Source organism: Macaca nemestrina, chromosome 17, assembly GCF_043159975.1.
Source record: "Macaca nemestrina isolate mMacNem1 chromosome 17, mMacNem.hap1, whole genome shotgun sequence".
NCBI classification, from domain to species: domain Eukaryota; kingdom Metazoa; phylum Chordata; class Mammalia; order Primates; family Cercopithecidae; genus Macaca; species Macaca nemestrina.
The window spans coordinates 11084787-11103880 of record NC_092141.1 but is presented as its reverse complement, the minus strand read 5'-3'; the positions used below and the strand labels follow the sequence as shown (position 1 = coordinate 11103880).

General features: G+C 42.8%; 1 long non-coding RNA gene across 5 annotated transcripts in view; it reads right to left on the bottom strand.

Moving 5' to 3' along the window:
- Window positions 1-19094, bottom strand: part of LOC105473565 (uncharacterized) — a 316160-nt gene that overhangs the window by 149311 nt on the left and 147755 nt on the right. For all 5 annotated transcript variants that reach the window (XR_011615375.1, XR_011615374.1, XR_011615372.1 and 2 more), the window contains one exon: window positions 5603-5760. This is a non-coding gene — a long non-coding RNA (uncharacterized lncRNA). The remainder of the gene's footprint in view (window positions 1-5602; window positions 5761-19094) is intronic.

Below are 19094 nucleotides of genomic sequence, written 5' to 3'. Positions count from 1 at the left end.
GGGAGAGAACAAGAACACACAAAAAAGGGAATATTTTAGAGAGTTTTTCAGTGACTCTGCTTAGCCTTGTTGAAGTAAAGTAGCAAATATAATTTTTATTAATACAATTTTTTTTTTTTGAGACAGAGTCTCTCTCTGTCACCCGGGCTGGAGTGCAGTGGTGCGATCTTGGCTCACTGCAGGCTCTGCCTCCCGGGTTCACTACATTCTCCTGCCACAGCCTCCTGAGTAGCTGGGACTACAGGCACCCACCACCACGCCCAGCTAATTTTTTGTATTTTAAGTAGAGACAGGGTTTCACCGTGTTAGTCAGGATGGTCTCAATCTCCTGGCCTCATGATCAACCCGCTTTGGCCTCCGAAAGTGCTGGGATTACAAGCGTGAGTCACCGCGCCTGGCCAATACAAATTTTTTTCTTTCAATTTCTCCCTCCTCCCTAGATAAATAAATATTGAACAACTTAGTAAATAATATTGGTTGGATGAGGGCCAATTAACCTGGAGTGCCCACACTTCAACATCTGGCCCTGCTGCCTATTGCGTGAGAATGTGCATGCCATATATTTATTATACTTAATATCATCCAAATCCTACATTTTATGGAGTAGGAAACTGAGGCTCAGTTAGACTAAGCCATTTATCCATAAACATGCAACTAGTTAATGGTGAAGCTAGAATTTGAATTGGTGCCAATCATAATCTCTGATGTGGTTTGGCTCTGTGTCCCCACCCAAATCTCATCTCGAATTGTAATCCCCATAATCCCAGGGTGTTGAGGGAGGAACCTGGTGCGAGTTGATTGGATCACGGAGGTGGTTTCCCCCATGTTGTGCTCATGATAGTGAGTGAGTTCTCACGAGATCTGATGGCTTTGTAAGTGTTTGTCAGTTCCCTTTTCACAGGCTCTCTCTCACCTGCCACCATGTAAGATGTGCTTGCTCCCCCTTCTGCCATGATTGTAAGTTTCCTGAGGCCTCCCTAGCCATGCACAATGGTGAGTCAATTAAACCTTTTTTCTTTATAGATCACCCAGTCTTGGGTAATATCTTTATAGCAGTGTGAAAACAGACTAATACAGTCCCTAAAGACACAATTCCCAATGGTTAAATCCTGAAAGCCAAACTCTGGGGAAGGGATTAGTGTGTTTTCAGTTGCATTAGGGGTAGTTGCATTATGTTAGTTGCAACACATTAGGCGTAACTGTTACCTTCCTACTGTCTTTATTTGAAAATTAAGTATGGTTTAAGGAGATGCATACGGATGCCAAGTTGACAAGGGGTGGATTTGTGAACCTAATTTTAGTTGTCAACTTGACTGAATTAAGGAATACCTAGAAACCGGATAAAGCATTATTTTGGATGAGTCAGTAAGGGCGTTTCCAGAGGAGAACGGTGTGTGAATCTGAGTGGAGCAAGTAGGGGAAGATCTGCCCTCAGTGCAGGTAGGCACCAGGGAGTTGGCTGGGCGTCCAGAGAGAAAAATGTAGACAACAAACTGAGAGCTGGGACAGACTTTTCTTCTGCTGCCTGGAACGTCAGAAATTTGACTTCACCAAAGTGCGTCATCACAACATTGACTTTGTGTGTCAGCATGGTGCATGTATTTAAAAATGTTGAAACTTCCTCGGCAAATGAAGAGATGTCCTCTATGTGCATCTTCATTTGTGAAAGGTAAAATTTCTCAAGATCTTTACTCTTTGGGTGATCACATAGGCAGTGGTGATTCATCACTCTTTTTGATGGTTTTCATTGAAAGACTTAGGTTTGTCACGGTATTTCACGTGAACACAGGTATAAAGCTGGATGCACACAACACCATCCATAGTAATATGTATCTATACGTTTCACTTTTTGACATGATTCTTTACGAATATGGTTCGTCTGCTGCTCATAAGTGTCATACTCATGTGACTGTTGTTACTAAGCCTGGGTATTTATGCTTGCAATAATATGTATGTTGTTATTGCGTATTTCGTTGCATCAAGTGGCCTATGAAGTGTTCTGTTGTGTTTTTATGTTTCTTAAATACATCCTCTTTAAAAAAAAATGTAAATAAATATCTTTTTTTTTTTCTGAGACAGAGTCTTGCTCAGTCACCCAGGCTGGAGTGCAATGAGTGGCACAATCTTGGCTCACCGCAACCTCACCCTCCTGGGTTCAAGCGATTCTCTTCCCTCAGCCTCCTGAGTGGCTGGGATTACAGGAACCTGCCACCATGCCCGGCTAATTCTTGTATTTTCAGTAGAGATGGGTTTTCACCATGTTGGCCAGGCTGGTCTCCAACTCCTAACCTCGTGATCTCCTGCTTTGGCCTCCCAAAATGCTGGCATTACAGGCATGAGCCACTGTGCCCGGCCTAATAAATATCTTTTAAATTTTTTTTTTAATTAATTTTTTAAGAATCATGTTTTTGGGATTTTGATGTTTCAGGATTGCGATTTTCAGGATTTCAACCATCGAATTACAGCATTTGGGATTGTGTCTTTTGGGATTATAGCCCAAGCCCACTTGTAATCCATTTCTGCTGCCCCCTGGTTTAGTACTTTAACCCTAGCTCATTGTTCAACAAGTAGACATAGATTTAGGAGACAGAACTAAAATGGCACAGACCTGGGTGGTCCTAGGATGCTCACAGCCTGATAGCAGGCAAACCAGCAACTCTGCAAGCCCCTCGGCTTTCCTGAGGAATGCAGTCCGAAGTCTTTAAAATCCCCAAGTTCACCATTGCCTTTAGACCCCTTTGCTCCCCTACCAACACTAAAAGTCAACTTCCTTTCTGGAGTCTTTTTATGACAAAGAAACCTATCTTTAACACTTCGTGAGAGTTATCCTGCACCAAACAATAGAGAGCCACAAAATAACCAAGCTCATTCCTGCCTTGGGGTCTTTGCACCAGCTGTTTGCTCTCCTAGGAACGTCACCTCCCCACCGTCTTCATGTGGCCAGTTTTTGCAAGAAACTTGTTATTGCAAGTTTCTTTTCTTGATTTGTTTTTAATTGTGGTAAAATATACATAATATAAAGTCTGCCATTTTTACCATTTTTAAGTGCACAAGCCAGTGGCATTAAGTATATTGACAATGTTGTGCAACCCTCACCACTATCTGTTTCCAAAACTTTTTATCAGCCCAAACAGAAACTCTGTACCCACTAAGCAATACCCACTGTGACCTCCCTATCACCAGCACCTGGTAATTTCTGATCTGCTTCCTATCTCTAGGAGTTGCCTATTCTAGATATTTCACATAAGCAGAATCATACGAGAGTTGTCCCTTTTTGTTAGCTGATTTCACTTAGCACAATGCCCTCAAGGTTCATCCACGTTGCGGCATGCATGAGCACTTCCTTTCTTTTTTTTTTTTTTTTGAGATGGAGTTTCACTCTTGTAAGGAAGGAGACCACTACTACTCCTGCTGCCCTCCTCCCCGCACCTTGCCTAGTTCACAAGACAGGAAGAAAGAGAGAAAGCAAAAAGTTAGAAAGAAACAAAAGTAAGATAAATAGCCAGACAAACTTGGCACCACCACCTGGCCCTAGGAGTTAAAAAAGTGATAATAATAACATCAACCCCTGACCTAAACTACTTGTATTATCTGTACATTCCAGACACTGTATGAAAAAAAGCATTGTAAAACTTTTTGTTCTGTTAGCTGATGCATGTAGCCCCCAGTCTCATTTCCCATGCTTGCTCGATTTATCACGACCCTTTCACATAGACCCCTGAAAGTTGTAAGCCTTTAAAAAGGCCAAGAATTTCTTTTTCAAGGAGCTCCACTCTTAAGACGCAAGTCTTAAGACGCTCCCGTCCGAATAAAAAACCTATTCCTTCTTTAATCCAGTGTCTGAGGAGTTTTGTCTGCGGCTCGTCCTGCCATAGTTGCCCAGGCTGGAGTGCAGTGGTGCAATCTCAGCTCACCACAACCTCCACCCCCCGGGTTCGAGCGATTCTCCTTCCTGCCTCAGTCTCTCCAGTAGCTGGGACTACAGCCGTGCGTCACCACACCCAGCTAATTTTGTGTTTTTAGTAGAGACGAGGTTTCTCCATGTTGGTCAGGCTGGTCTCAAACTCCCAACCTCAGGTGATCTGCCCACCTCGGCCTCTCAAAGTGCTGCGATTACAGGTGTCAGCCACCGTGCCCGGCCCTGCACTTCCTTTCTTTTCAAGGCTGAATAATATTCCACTGTACGGATAGACCACTTTGTTTACCTATTCATCTGTTGCTGAACATTTTGGTGGTCGCACTATTTGGCTACTCTGAGTAACACTGCAGGGCTCCCTTCTTTTTTCTTAATTTTTAATTTAATTTTATTTTAAGCTCCAGGGCACCTATCTGGGATGTGCAGGCTTGTGACATAGGTAAAAGTGTACCATGGTGGTTTGCTGCACCTATCAACCCATCATCTAGGTATTAAGCCCAGCATGCATTAGCTATTTATCCTGATGCTCTCTCCCTCCCCCTACTGGTTCCCCCAACAGGCCCCAGTGTGTGTTGTTCCCCTCCCTGTATCCATACATTTTCATTGTTCAGCTCCCACTTGTAAGTGAGAACATGCAGTGTTTGGTTTTCTGTTCCGGCATTAGTTTGCTGAGGATAATGGCTTCCAACTTCATCCACGTCAGGGCTCTCTTCTAACGCTGACTGCTCTCTCTCCTTCTCACTTTCCATCGCATCACTCTGTTTTATTTTCATCACAGAACATACCATCACATAAAATTAAATTGTTTGTCTTCACTCCTTCAGCCTCCTTCCAAAAGGACAGTCCATGGGAACAGAGAACCTTTTCATTCATCACTGGATCTCCAACTAGAAGTCCTAGCGTGAGGTCTGACACATAGTAGGTACTCAACAAATTCTTTTTAACAAATGAATTTTAAAAACAATGAAATGAAAAGACTGGCCAGGTAACCAGGCTCACTAACTTGCTAACTAACTCCAGCCTCCCACTGCAGAGCAATGCATACAGATTCATATCTTAGCAAGATAACCAATGACTACCTATCATAGGTCTTTAGGATGTGATGCATAAAGTATAACACAAAATGATAAATCATCAACACCAAGGATCTACCACATCATATGGTTGTAAGTTGCTGATGTGGGCAAAGGATCCAGGACACAAAAACGCCAGTGAGTAAAAGAAGTAGGATGAAGAGAAAAAAGAAGCTTTGCATAGCTCTGTGCCCGTAAAAAAAGACTGCTCGTGTCTTTATACAAGGCGAGAATCTCCAGCATCGTTGGCCCAGAGAGGCACGCAAGAACGCAGCCCACCCTGGCAGCTCTGTGTCACCTTCTGCCCTGATTTAACAGGGCTCTCTTTATCCCCAAGGATGAGACCACACATCTCTCTGAGAGAGCCTTCTTCCCATTGATCTCCGCCCTGGGGGATTATAGAGAATTTCAGTCGGTGCACGTTGATCCCATTATTGCTTACTACATGACTATTTCCTGGGGCAGGGAGATAATCCAATTCTGTTCCTTTCCCACACACAGGCATAAAACCATAATATATAATAAATGATGTCAGATGCAGCTCTATCCAGTTCAGCATTCTATCCTTAACACCAGGAGCAAAGAATATTTTGTGAGCAGCTCTAGTACTTACTTGTTCCACCTGACACAGATGCCACATCCTGCTCTTTCACCCCAAAGTCCTACTGTATCCCTGAGTCCTACTGTCCCGTTCTCTCTGGACCATGTGCACATCATCCCTACTGGTTCCACTCAGCATATGGCCACTGGCGTCCTGCAGTGTTCCAGGATCTGTGTTGGGAATGAGAGAGATAATGAGGGATGAGTCATGACCTCTGTCCTCAAGGGTTTCACTAAGAAGCAGGAAAGGCAGACAATAAATCAGTTCCCATAAGACACTTGAGTAAGTACTTAATTAGAGTTTGTTATTATGCTCTACAGGAATATAAATGGATAAAGAGGGTCAGAGAGCCCTGACATTTTATTTGGACCTTGCAGGTAAGTAGAAGGTCACCAGGGAGTTAGAAGGGTAGGAAGGGAGTCCAGGTTTCCAAGTACAGAGGCACCAAAGATTAAATGCATGTGCAGTGAACAGTGTGCTTCTGCATGAGGAAACTGAGGGGCAAGGAGTAGCTGGCAGCGGGACCAGAGAGGCAGACTGGAAGCAAATTGTGGATGGTCTTCTCATGCAGGATACAGGATTTGAACTTCATCTTGTTGCAAACTGAGACCCTGCAGCGGTTTCCAAGCAGAATGTGACTGCAGTGACAATTGAATCTTTGTTAGCCAATCAGATGCACATGTGAAGGAAGGAAAAATGTCATTGATGCCTCCAAGTATTGGTAGTTTGGCCAATTTAGTGGGAGCAGGAGGAATGCTGAGCGCATTAATAAAAAGGAACAGAGAAGGCAAGAGAAGAAAGAGATGAGAGTGGATGGCACTGCTGCTGAAGAATGTGTAAAGTAAAATAAAGTGGGTTAGCACGGAGACACCAACAGAGGCAAAGAAGTCAAGTGGGGCAATGAAAGAGAAATCTAAGTGGGAAGAGAGCTGGGAGAGAACATTGCCTTGGAAGTACACAAGGTTTAAAATGTACATTAAGAATCACAGGCTTCATAAACGTTGAATAGCCTGAGACCTGAAGGTGGTGACAGAATTGTGGAATGAGGAAATCTTTGGTGACCTTAGGAAGTTCATTTTCAGTATAGAGGTAGCAAAAAGAAGATGGATTGACATAGGCTGAGATTTGAATACAAGCAGAGGGAACAGTGGCTCTCAGCCATGGCTGCATATTAGAGATACTTAGGAAGCTTTTGAAAATGCAAACACCTGGGCCCCAAACCCAGAGATTTTGGTTTAATTGTCCTGGGATAAGGAATAACCATGGGGATTTTTTTTTTTTTTTTTTTTTTTTTTTTGACAGAGTCACCCAGGCTGGAGTGCACTGGCACAATCTCAGCTGGCTGCAACCTCCACCTTCTGGGTGTTAAGCAATTCTCCTGCCTCAGCCTCCCCAGTAGCTGGGATTACAGGCATGTGCCACCACGCCCAGCTAATGTTTGTGTTTTTAGTAGAGATGATGTTTTGCCATGTTGGCCAGGCTGGTCTCAAACTCCTGACCTCAAGTGATTCACCCTCCTTGGCCTCCCAAAGTGCTGGGATTACAGGCATGAGCCACTGTGCCCACCCAATCATGGGGATATTTTTTAAAGCTCCCCCATAGGATTCCACTGGGCTGCAAAGGTCAAGGACCACTGGACAAATGACTAAGAGAGGAACACGCAGGGCAGATCTTGAAAAGGAAGCAAAGTAGAAAGAAATGGGGAAAAAACATGTGAAAGGGGAAACGAATACATAATTGTATGTGGTGGGGGAAAGCCCAGAAAAAGAAAGAGACAGTGAAGATGTGAGAGTAGAATAACTTCAGATATAATGATGAAGGAAGTAAAACTAGGTAAAAATATAGACAAATTTAGAAGTAAAAACTTAGGAGGGACATACATGAAATAAATCACTTCTGATGACCTTCATATTCTCTGCAGGCACTCAGCTGTGAATGGGGGGTGATGGTGGGTTGCGGGGAGCAAGGGGAGGTCAGGGCAGCCACTGAAGGGCAAGGGAGAGAAAGTCAACAAGAGATGATTAGAAGATGACTGAGCAGGGCTGGCAGCACAGCTGAGGCTGGGAAGCTCATAAATTGGTAATGGAACCAATTCAGCATGGTTATGTGATTTTTCTCTAGCATTGGAAGGCAGGGAAGGAGAAAACAAGCCGTTGGATTGACACAATATTGGGGATGGAAAGGAGGCACAGCTGTGGAAGGAGGACAAGGAGATGAAGGAGATGGAGGCATGGATGACAGTGCCCTTGCAGGGATGGGTGATTAAATCTAGCCGAGGAAGGGGAGAAGGGCAAGGCCAAGTGAGGTCTGACAGCCTGTAAAATCAGGTGCCAGTTACATCAGAACACATATGTCCGTACAAGGTTTTGTATTTGTAGGCTTTTACTAGATACAAATCAGGGTTCCCCAGAGAAACAGAATCAATAGATATAGATACAGATATAGATATAGATAGAGAGAAGAATGTTTATAATTAAGAACATTTATAATAAAGAACATTTATACTATATCATGTACATATATGATTTATTATGAAGTTATTGTAAAGAACTGGCTCACACAATTAGTGGCTGAGATGTCCCCTGATTGGCCATCTTCAAAGACCCAGGAAAACCAATGGTGTAAATTCCAGTCCATGTCCAAAGGTCTGAGCACTGATCATGTAACTCCCAGTCCAAGTGCAGAAGACCATTGTCTCAGGCAGAAAGAGAGGGAGAGTTCAACCTTCCTCTGCCTCTTTGTTCTATCTGGGCCCTCAACAGGATGAGCCATGCCCTCCCCCCCACATTGGGAGGGGCCGTCTGCTTTACTCAGTCTACCAATTCAAAAGCTAATCTCTTCCCTCACAGACACACTCAGAGATAATGTTTAGCCAGATGTGAGAGTATCCCGTAGTCCTGTCCGGTTGACACATGAAATCAGCCATCACAGACTTGATAACAGTAGCTTTCATTGTAACCCTTGGGATTTATGCACCAGGTATCATGCTAAGAGTTTTACATGTAGGGTTTCATTTAGTACTCTCTCACTTTGCAGAAGAGTAACTACAGTTCAGAAAAGTCAGATTACTGTGGACTTCTCTGACTCTAAGGCGCAGGCCCATGAATGTGTGGCCCAAAAGGGTTGCAGAGCTAGACTTCTGAGCATATGGATTTTGTAGGTTGGGTCATCTCAAGTGATGGGGATGAACAAGGTATAGGAGGTGACAACAGGACTGGATTGGTGAAGTGAATGGAAGCTGAGTCATTGACACTGAGGAAGTCAGAGCTGTCTGTGGCCAGAGAAAGGAATGCCTCAACAACAAGGGTGCTGAATTTGTGCCAGTGGTCCAGGAATCGGGGACCGCAGAGATCACAAGGAAAATGTAACTTCCCAGAAGCGGTAATCTGAAGAAGAACCAGCCTAAAGCCAACTGGAATAAATGTTTAAAGGCCAGGGAGATTCTGAGACTTGGCAAGAGATGGCATCTCTCTTTTTGCAGGGTTCTCAGTTGTGGTGAGGGTCCCCAAGACCATCCTCAGGTTCAATGATTCACTAGAAGGACTCACAAAACTCAGAAAAGCTGTTATATTCATGGCTATGGTTTATTACACTAAAAGGATTCAGATTCAAATTCTGCAAAAATAAAATAAAAATGGCATAGGGTGGTGTACAAGAGAAACCAGACGTGAGCTTCCAGGTGTCCTCTCTCAGTGGAAAAACACAGACAGGGCTTAATTCTCTCTGCAATGATATGTGCCTACGCACAAAATATTACCAGCCAGGGAAGCTCACCCAAGCCTTGATGTCCAGGGTTTCTATGGGGGTCAGTCATGTGGGCATGGAGCACCCACATGATATACAAAGACCTTATCATCAGGCAGAGTATTCCAAGCATTTCTATCACTTACATTCTGATAATACCTCTTGAGCAGAGACGAAAATAAGTGGTTCCCTTACACCTAGCATTCTAGGCCGTGGACAACACTCAGCTTGTCTTCTCCATGCTGCAGTCCACTCTAATATTCGTGAGTGCTTCCTGTTTTATAATTCTCAATGAGTAACTCTTTTGTGGAGGGATATTTTGTGGAGGGATATTAGAGATCACTCATGAGAGTTTTGCCTGGGGACTGCTTTATGCCTACCTTTCCTCGACCAACAGGGGACCATTCTATTCCAACTGCCCTTGGGGAAGGGTGTTACAGCAGCAAAAAGGAAAAAGAAAAAAAGAAATCATGCTTAGATTTCCTTTTCCAAATGAACATTTCAACTTATGGCAGAGACAAAAGTTTGGTAGGAAAGGGATTTTGGAATTCCAAAGCAGAGCCTAATAAGACTCAGGGCATATAAAGTTTAGTTAAGCAAAAAGATTTCATGACCAGTCAGAGCCAGCTTTTACCTCCACTCTTATTAGATTAAAAAATCTTAAGTAGAAAGAGGGTGAAACTAGGAGTGGTCTGAGAGAAGCCACTGTGTCCTGGTTCTCTGGGGTCAAGTCCATGAGCAGACTCATAAGAACCATAAGCCCAAGAGCAGAAGGAACCCACATTTACCTGCTAAGCAGGGCTGAGGCAAATAAATAAGGTCTGAGAATTCTCCATCTGTATCCTACCATGGAGCCGCAGTAATGGAGAATTGCCTTGAAGGGTCTAGGGAGACAGGCTTGACCTACCAGGCCCCTATAAAAAAATAGGCCAGATGCTTTCCATTCAATCTTTTTGTTTTTGTTTTTGTTTTGAGACAGAATGTCACTCTGTCACCCAGGCTGGAGTGCAGTGGCACCATCCCAGTTCACTGCAACCTCCACCTCCCAGGATCAAGCAATTCTAGTGCCTCAGCCCTCTGAGTAGCTGGGATTACAGGTGTATGGCACCACACCTGGCTAATTTTTGTATTTTTTGTAGACAGGTTTTTGCCATGTTGACCAGGCTGGTCTCAAACTCCTGGCCTCAAGTGATCTGCCTGCCTTGGCCTCCCAAAGTGTTGGTATTACAGGAGTGAGCCACTGCACCTGGCCTCCCATTTGATTTTTAGGGTTCATGAGCCCTAATGTCCCCTTGTTTTCTTGTGAGGCTACAAAGTGAACTTTATGAACTAACCACAGGGAAAAGATGAAAACTCGGATATCGCAAAGGTGGTCAGCAAAGATGGGCAGTGACAACAGAGCCAATGGGAACAAGGGTGTGGTAGAGATGCAGAAGAGAATATGTGGTGGTCAAGAATCAGAAACCACTCCCAACGGCTTCCCGGTAGTCAGGTCTCCTGGAAATAAGATATAATTGCGGAGGGAGGAGGAAAGAGGGGAGCTGTGATCTGGTTGAGAAAAATCTTGAATTAATTAGTTTTCCTAAAATGGCTAAGAATGAATATTCATTGTCAGTGACATGGAGCTGGAGGTACAAATCAAATTCAGTTGTGGAAATAAAAAGAGAGTTGTCTTTTATTTTGCAAACCTGAGTTTGAGGTCTAGGAAATGAGCACTTGCCACATTTCAAACTCTTGGAAGTTCACAGATAAGAGGATAGGTGACGTCATTGGTAGTAGCAAGAGCAGCAGGGTTTTTTCATGCTATGTATACAGATGTCAGTTTTTCCAAATTGAACGTTGAGATGCATTGTTCTGACCATGGAGCACATCTACAAGGGACTGCCTTCAAAAACGTGACAGTGTGTGCCTAGGATATCTTCTTTCTGAATCGAGAGCACAACCATTCCTGAGCAGGCCAATATAGTGACTGTGCATTTCAAAAGGGAAGATGTGTACAACTTCTAGATGTGTGAAATTGTCTCAGAGATGCAGACTGGGCCCCAAAATGTTGGAATATCTGAAACAATTCATGGAATAAAACCAAACTCCCTAGTATGAAAAATAAAGCTTTTCAAGCTGTAGCCTTGATTTCCTGACCCACCTCTCTGAGGTTTCCCAGCACCACTCTGATCACGATGCGCGCTGGCAAGCCTCTAAACCTGCGGTGTGCACCTGCTTTGGGGACTTTGCACAGCCTATTCCCTTTGCTTGAATTGTCATCCCCACCCTTGTTGGTCTGGCTACTCCTATTTATCCTTCATGTCTCAAGTTGAACTTACCTCTTGGTCTTAATCAGTTTGGGCGACTGTTTAAAAAAAATACCATAAACTAGATTGCTTAGAAACTATAGAAACTTGTTGCTCACAGTTCTGGAGATTGGGAAGTCCAAGATCAATGTGCTGGAAGATTCGATGTCTGGTGAAAGTCCCCTTCCTGATTCACCAACAGTGCTTTCTGGCTATGTCCTTATATGGTAGAAGGGATGAGGTCTATGTCAGACCTCACTTATAAGGGAACTAATCCCATTTATGAGGGCTCTGCCTTCATGACCTAATCATCTCCTAGAGGATCCACTTCTTAATGCTTTGGGGATTAAGATTTCAACATATGTTTGACTTCCTCTCATTATTGGGTATATACCCAAAGAAATATAAACTGTTCTATTATAAAGACACGTGCACATGTATGTTCATTGCAGCACTATTCACAATAGCAAAGACATGGAAGCAACCCAAATGCTCATAATGGTAGACTGGATAAAGAAAATGTGGTACATATAAACCACGGAATACTATGCAGCCATAAAAAAGAACGAGATCATGTCCTTTGCAGGAATATGGATGAAGCTGGAGGCCATTATCCTTAGCAAACTAATTCAGGAACAGAAAACCAAGTACTGCATGTTCTCACTTATGAGTGGGAGCTAAATGATGAGAACACGTGGACACACAGAGGGGAACAACACACACTAGGGCCTGCCCTTGTGTGGAGGGTGGAAGGAGGGAGAGAATCAGAAAGAATAACTAATGGTACTAAGCTTAATACCTGAGTGATGAAATAATCTGTACAACAAACTGCTGTGAAACAAGTTTACCTCTATAACAAACACGTGCATTTACCCCTGAATTTAATATAAAAGTTTTTTTTTTAATTTAACAAAAAAAGATTTCAACATATGAATTCTGAAGAGGCACAAACATGCAGACCATAGCACTCTTTCAGGAAGCCTTCCCAAATTTTCCCAAAGTGGTTTCATTGCCCTTGCCATGAACTCCCATGGGATCCTGGGCCTTCCCTGGACGTAGCAGGACTTAGAAGAATGTATTTAATTGTCCATCTACTTATTCATCTCCCTCACTAGACTGTCACCTACTTGAGGTGTATCTTGATCATCATTGCATCCCCAGAGCCTAACGCTGCCCAGGGCAATGAGAATCTGCCCAATAAATACTTACTACCTCAACAGAGTTAATGACTCATGGAGAAGGAATAGCTTTGACCTGAACTACTTTAGAAAATCCAGGCTTACCAGTCCACTTCCCAAAGGGAAATAGCCCCCAGGAAATAGACATCAGAATCAGGGTTGTGGCCAAATAATTTTTCTTCACTTATTTCCTGGCAGAAATTAATGCCCTGAGCAGCAATGTGAGATTTCTTATTCTTGGAGGAAGAGAAATCCCCCAGGGTAGTTAACCCAAATCAACAGGTGCACAGCCACTCTCTCTGGAGGGTCTGTTTGTGCCAGTTCCAGAAGGCAGAACCTCAGCATCCCTATTCCTGAGGCTATGGTTCAGAGACTGGGCTGTTGGGGTTGACTGTGTGGGCACTCCCCATGGGCTTGTTCTTTGCTCGGGGGCTTTTCTTATGAATGTCCTGAACAGAAAGACTCACTGGAAACCTTCCCGATGGAGGCTCTGTGCCGGGCACTCACACAGAGCATATGATTTAATCCTCACAGAAACACTGAGAGATAAAACCATTACTCTCAGATTTATAGAGGTAAACACTGAGGCTCAGAGAGGTTAAACAGCTCACTTGAAGATCAGCTAGTCAGAGGGTAAGTTGTTCTTGAGAAAAATAAATAAACAACCTCCATCATGTGGCTGTTCTGTTTTTACACTGCTGTGGCAAAAAAGAAATAAAATAAAAACATGCAATACTCCACTATGTGTTTTCAAAAGCTCCCAGTGAGACACACACATACACACACACACACACACACACCATTAAGAGTCCAGCAGGTGATAATTGGTGTTGCTACAGCATGAAAGACAAGAGGGAACTGTGAAACCCTCCACTATCCTGGGAAACAATCAGGCATTTTTCTATTTGGTTAACCATGGCATAAGGTAAAGATTTAAGCAATAGTTTCCCATGCTTCTGATTTAAGTTTAAAGTTTCCAGGAAGAGCAGAATGTATCAGTTAGTTAGCTCTTTGCCTTTTTTTTTTTTTTTTTTTTTTTTTTGAGATTATGTAAGCTGTTTACTCTCACAAATAGCCAGGTGAGTTTGAGTGCTGTTCGCTGGCTCACACATCAATGTTTCATGCAGTCATTAATCGTTCACAGATTACTTTATTCTCTGCATATGCCCTCTAATGTTCCTTTATCTTAGTTGGTTGGCTTGAGTTACAAGTTCCAATGCCTATGAGAAGTAGACCCATAATATAAAAGAGTCCCCACCATCCCCATTTAGCATAGTACTGGAAGTCCTAGCCAGAGAAATCAGGCAATGGAAATAAATAAAAGGCATTCAAATAGGAAAAGAAGAAGTCAAGCTATCTTTGCTGATGATATGATTCTATACCTAGAAAACCCTAAAGACTGTGACAAAAGGCCCCAGAGCTCTAAAATGACTTTGGTGAAGTTTCAGAATGCAAAATCAATGTCAAAAATCAGTAGCATTTCTATACACCAATAACATTCAAGCTGAGAGCCAAATCAAGAACACATTCCCACTTACAATAGCCACAAAAGAATAAAATATTTAGGAATATAGTCAACCAAAGAGGTAAAAGATCTCTACAAAGAAACTTACAAAATACTGCTGAAAGAAATCACAGACTACACAAATAAATGTAAAAACATCCCAAGCTAATGGATTGGAAGAATCAACATCATTAAAATGACCATACTGCCCAAAGCAATTTACAGGTCCAACTATCAAAGTCATTTTTCACAGAATTAGAAAAAATTATTCTAAAATTCACATGAAACCAAAAACGAGCCTGACCATACTGCCCAAAGCAATCTACAGATTCAATGCTATTCCTATCAAGTGACCGATGTCATTTTTTACAGAATTAGCACAAAAAAAAATTCTAAAATTCATCTGGAACCAAAACAGAGCCCAAATAGCCAAGGAAATGCTAATCAAAAAGAACAAAGCTGGAGGCATCATGCTACCCAACTTCAAACTATACTATAAGGCAACAGTAATCAAAACAGCATGATACAGGTACAAAAATAGACACATAGACCAATGGAACAGAATAGAGAACTCAGAAATAAAGCTGCACACCTACAACCATCTGATCTTTGACAAAGTTTAGAAAAATAAGCAATGGGGTAGGGACTCCTATTCAATAAATGGTACTGGGATAACTGGCCAGCCATATGCAGAAGAATGAAACTGGACCTCTACCTTTCACCACATACAAAAATTAACTCAAGATGGACCAAAGACTTAAAGGTAAGACCTCAAACTGTAAGAATCCTAGAAGAAAACCTAGGAAACACCATTCTGGACATAAACCTTGGGAAAGAATTTATGACTACGTCCTCAAAAGCAATTGCAGCAAAAACAAAAATTGACAATGGGGACTTAATGAAACTAAAGAGCTTTTACACAGCAAAAGAAATTACCAACAGAGTAAACAGACAACCTATGCAATGGGAGAAAATATTTACAAGCTATGCATCCGACCAAGGTCAAATATCCAGAATCTATAAGGAACTTAAACAAATCAACAAGCAAAAAACAAATAACCTCCTCAAAAAGTGGGCAAAGGACATGGGCAGACACTTCTCAAAAGAAGACATACAAGCAACCAACAAACATACGGAAAAATGCTCATTATCATTGATCATCAGATAAATGCAAGTCAAAACCACAATGAGATAGCATCTCACATCAGTCAGAATGGCCATTACTAAAAAGTCAAAAAACAGCAGATGCTGGAGAGGCAGTGGAGAAAGGAAAATGCTTATACATTGTTGGTGGGAATGTAAATTAGTTCAATCACTCTGGAAAGCTGTTTGCAGACTTCTCAAAGAACTTAAAACAGAACTACCATTTGACCTAGTCGTCCCATTACTGGATGTATATTCAAAAGAAATAAATCATTCTACCAAAAAGACACAAGCCTACATCCATACCATCCTGAACATGCCTGATCTCATCTGATCTCAGAAGCTAAGCAGGGTCAGGCCTGGTTAGTACTTGGATGGGTGACACATGCACATGTATGTTCATCACAGCACTATTCACAATAGCAAAGACAGGGAATCAACCCACGTGCCCATCAATAACAGTTTGGATAAATAAAATGTGATACATATACATCATGGAATGCAATGCAGCCATAAAAAAGAACAAAACCATGTCCTTTGAAGCAACATGGATGCAACTGGAGGCCGTATCCTAAGTGGATTAATGTAGGAACAGAAAAACAAATACTGCATGGGAGCTACACAATGGGTATTCACGGACATAAATAAGGGAACAGTAAACACTAGGAACCACTAGAGGGGAAAGAGAGAGAGGCAAAGGTTGAAAAACTGACTATTGGATACCATGCTCACTATCTGCATGATGGGATCAGTCATACCCAAACCTCAACATCATGCAATATGTCCAAGTAACAAACCTGAACATGTACCCTCTGATTCTAACATAAAAGTTGAAAAGAAATACACAGCCACGTATGGGTGTTCCTAAGCAGAAAATAGAATCTTGTATTTATTTTGTCACGTTAAAAAAAAATTGGGCCGGGCGCGGTTGCTCACGCCTGTAATCCCAGCACTTTGGGAGGCCAAGGTGGGCAGATCGCCTGACATCAGGAGTTCAAGACCAGCCTGACCAACATGTTGAAACCTTACCTAAAAATACAAAAAATTTGCTGGGCATGGTGGCAGGCACCAGTAATCTCAGCTACTTGGGAGGCTGAGACAGGAGAATCACTTGAACCTGGGAGGCAGGGGTTGCAGTGAGCCGAGATCGCACCATTGCACTCTGGCCTGGGCAACAAGAGTGAAACTCCAATTCAAAAAAAAAAAAAAAAAAAAACAATTAACAGTCCCAAGAGGCTTACTTGGAGGGATATGTAATGACTTAGAGTATGTACTCCATCTGCAGGGGGCACCATGACTCAACTCTAGCCAATGGTTGCTACATAGAATCCCAGAGTCCCTGTGCCTGGGCCTTCTGATTTGCCCCCGCCCACAAAAAAAAAAAAAAAAAAAAAAAAAGTCATTAATCTGGAATTTTGTATGAAAGTTCCTGATTTGTAAAACACTATGTGGTCCAAATAGCATATGCCTGTGGGTAATTTTCTAACCAGTCTGTGACTCCTGTAATACCATCTGCAACAGACCCCAGGATCCAGGTCTTGAGTGAGCTCACCAGAGAGCTCAGACAGCCCTGAGCAGGTGTAGAGGGGAAGCTGTGGGGCACAGCAGCAGGAAGGTTCTGTGTCTGATGAAGTCTCAAGCGTTGAGCCAAGGAAGAAAGAAACTATCTGTCCTGTCGGAAAACTACAATGCTCAACCAGTCCTTATGGTCTCCATTTTAATATTTTTGGTTATCACTGCAACGGTAGCATCTGCTCAGGCAATACGAGACAGGGCTCTGGGAACATTATGTGACACCTTTTATCTCAGCCCTGGGTGAGGTGAACTGCAAGTACAACTATTTACAAGCAAGACAATCACAGGTACAGAGGTGTGCCAAATGCTCAGTGAAATTCAGAAGGAATCTGACCAAGAGCTTAAACAGATTTCCAAAAGGGTAGTGTGAGGTGTTAGAAGAAGCAGAGCTGATAGGAAAACTCATAACAGCATGTTCCTCCTCAGAAGCATCTTTTGTTTATTTGCAAGGATGCAATGAGGGCTTGGCTAGACCACAGGGATATGCCGGTGAACCACACTGACCATGTTCATCAGTGGAAGTCAAAGTCAAGAGGAGGTCCCTGAGTTCTGCACTGTCCAGGCAAGATCACCCTTCACCCAGCCCTGCCATTCTGACAGCAGGACTCCCTAAACTCATCCCTCAGTACCCTGCCTTTCATCCCCTAAACCTCTGTGAACCCCAGATCTGACTACCCACAACTGCCCAAACCCACTCACTGGGTCACTGAAATGCATGATCTATTATCAGCAAAATCACTTTATCTTCAATTGCGACTCTAAACATTCCCTTCACCTTTCCGTCCTCACACACTAAGGAGCCCATCAAGAGCAGAATGTGATGAAACAATAATTATATTAACACCAAACATTTATATGTGCAACCACTGTCCCAAGCCTAGTGCAAGCACAGATCCTATATCTATTCCTCAAACTTCACAACAATTCCATAAGCCTATTACCATTCTATCTTCTGATGAGGAAACGGAAGCACAAAGAGGTCAATTAATTAGCCCAAGATCACAGAGTTGAGAAGTAGTGCATTAGAAATACAGGACTTGAATCGAGACAGTTGGAGTCCAAACCCTGTGTGTGTAATCACTGTTATATACAGTGGTACAGAATGGTCTGTGGTCAAAGATGCAACTCCAAGAAGCAGCAACAGAGGCAACAACAGGGAGGAAGCATTAGGAGGGCTCCGCATCCATTAGGTTCCAGAACTAGCCCCTAAGAAAATCTCAAAGCTCCTGCAAAGACGCCGTTTCCCCTGCTGTCCTCTGAACAGGCAGCTGATTTTCTCATTCCCATGCCCCTTGTTCCACTGGGCCTGGAGGTGAGGCAGGACTCCTTTTTGCCTGTTATTGATCTTCCACACCACTACCCCCAACACTCCCGGCTTTAAGGGTCATGTCGCCATACTGCACAACCCACTACCCTCCTTGTCATAGTCAACTATTGAACCCTGTGTCATTCCCCTCATTTCTACAAGATCCTGGCACCTGGGTCATGGTCACCCTCTCCAATACTACTTCAGCTGTGATTCTCAGTGATTTCACTTCCCATAGAGAAATCCCTGCAAAGCGCTGGACTGTCCATTCCATGACCTCCTCTTTTCAGGGGATTGTTTTCCTCCATCCTGACTCAGCCACTCTCTCTTATACTCATACCCTAGACATTTTTACCCAAGCAGTTGGTAAAATTATCAATTTTATCTATTATCTCAATTATCTCAATTATTATATCTATTATCTCAATTCTAAGAATCCTACTTTCCAACCACCACTTCTTGTTTTTAGATTGCCAGTTCCAAAAATTATTGACCCCTCTATAAACTAAATATATGATTATACCTAAATATATGATCAATACATGGTTGTACTGTCCCTCAACTCCTCCACTGCCTCACTCGTCTTATCCAGCTTCCATTCAAGTAGGTGCTCTTACCATACTCCCTAGAACACACTCCAGCTCCTTTTTTCCTCAATCCCTAATTCTCACCTAGGGAAAATATCCTCAGCCCTTATTAAATCTCACTCACTAACTATTGTGAACCTTTATTCAAGCAGTTGAACTTGGTGGGAGAAAAATATGCA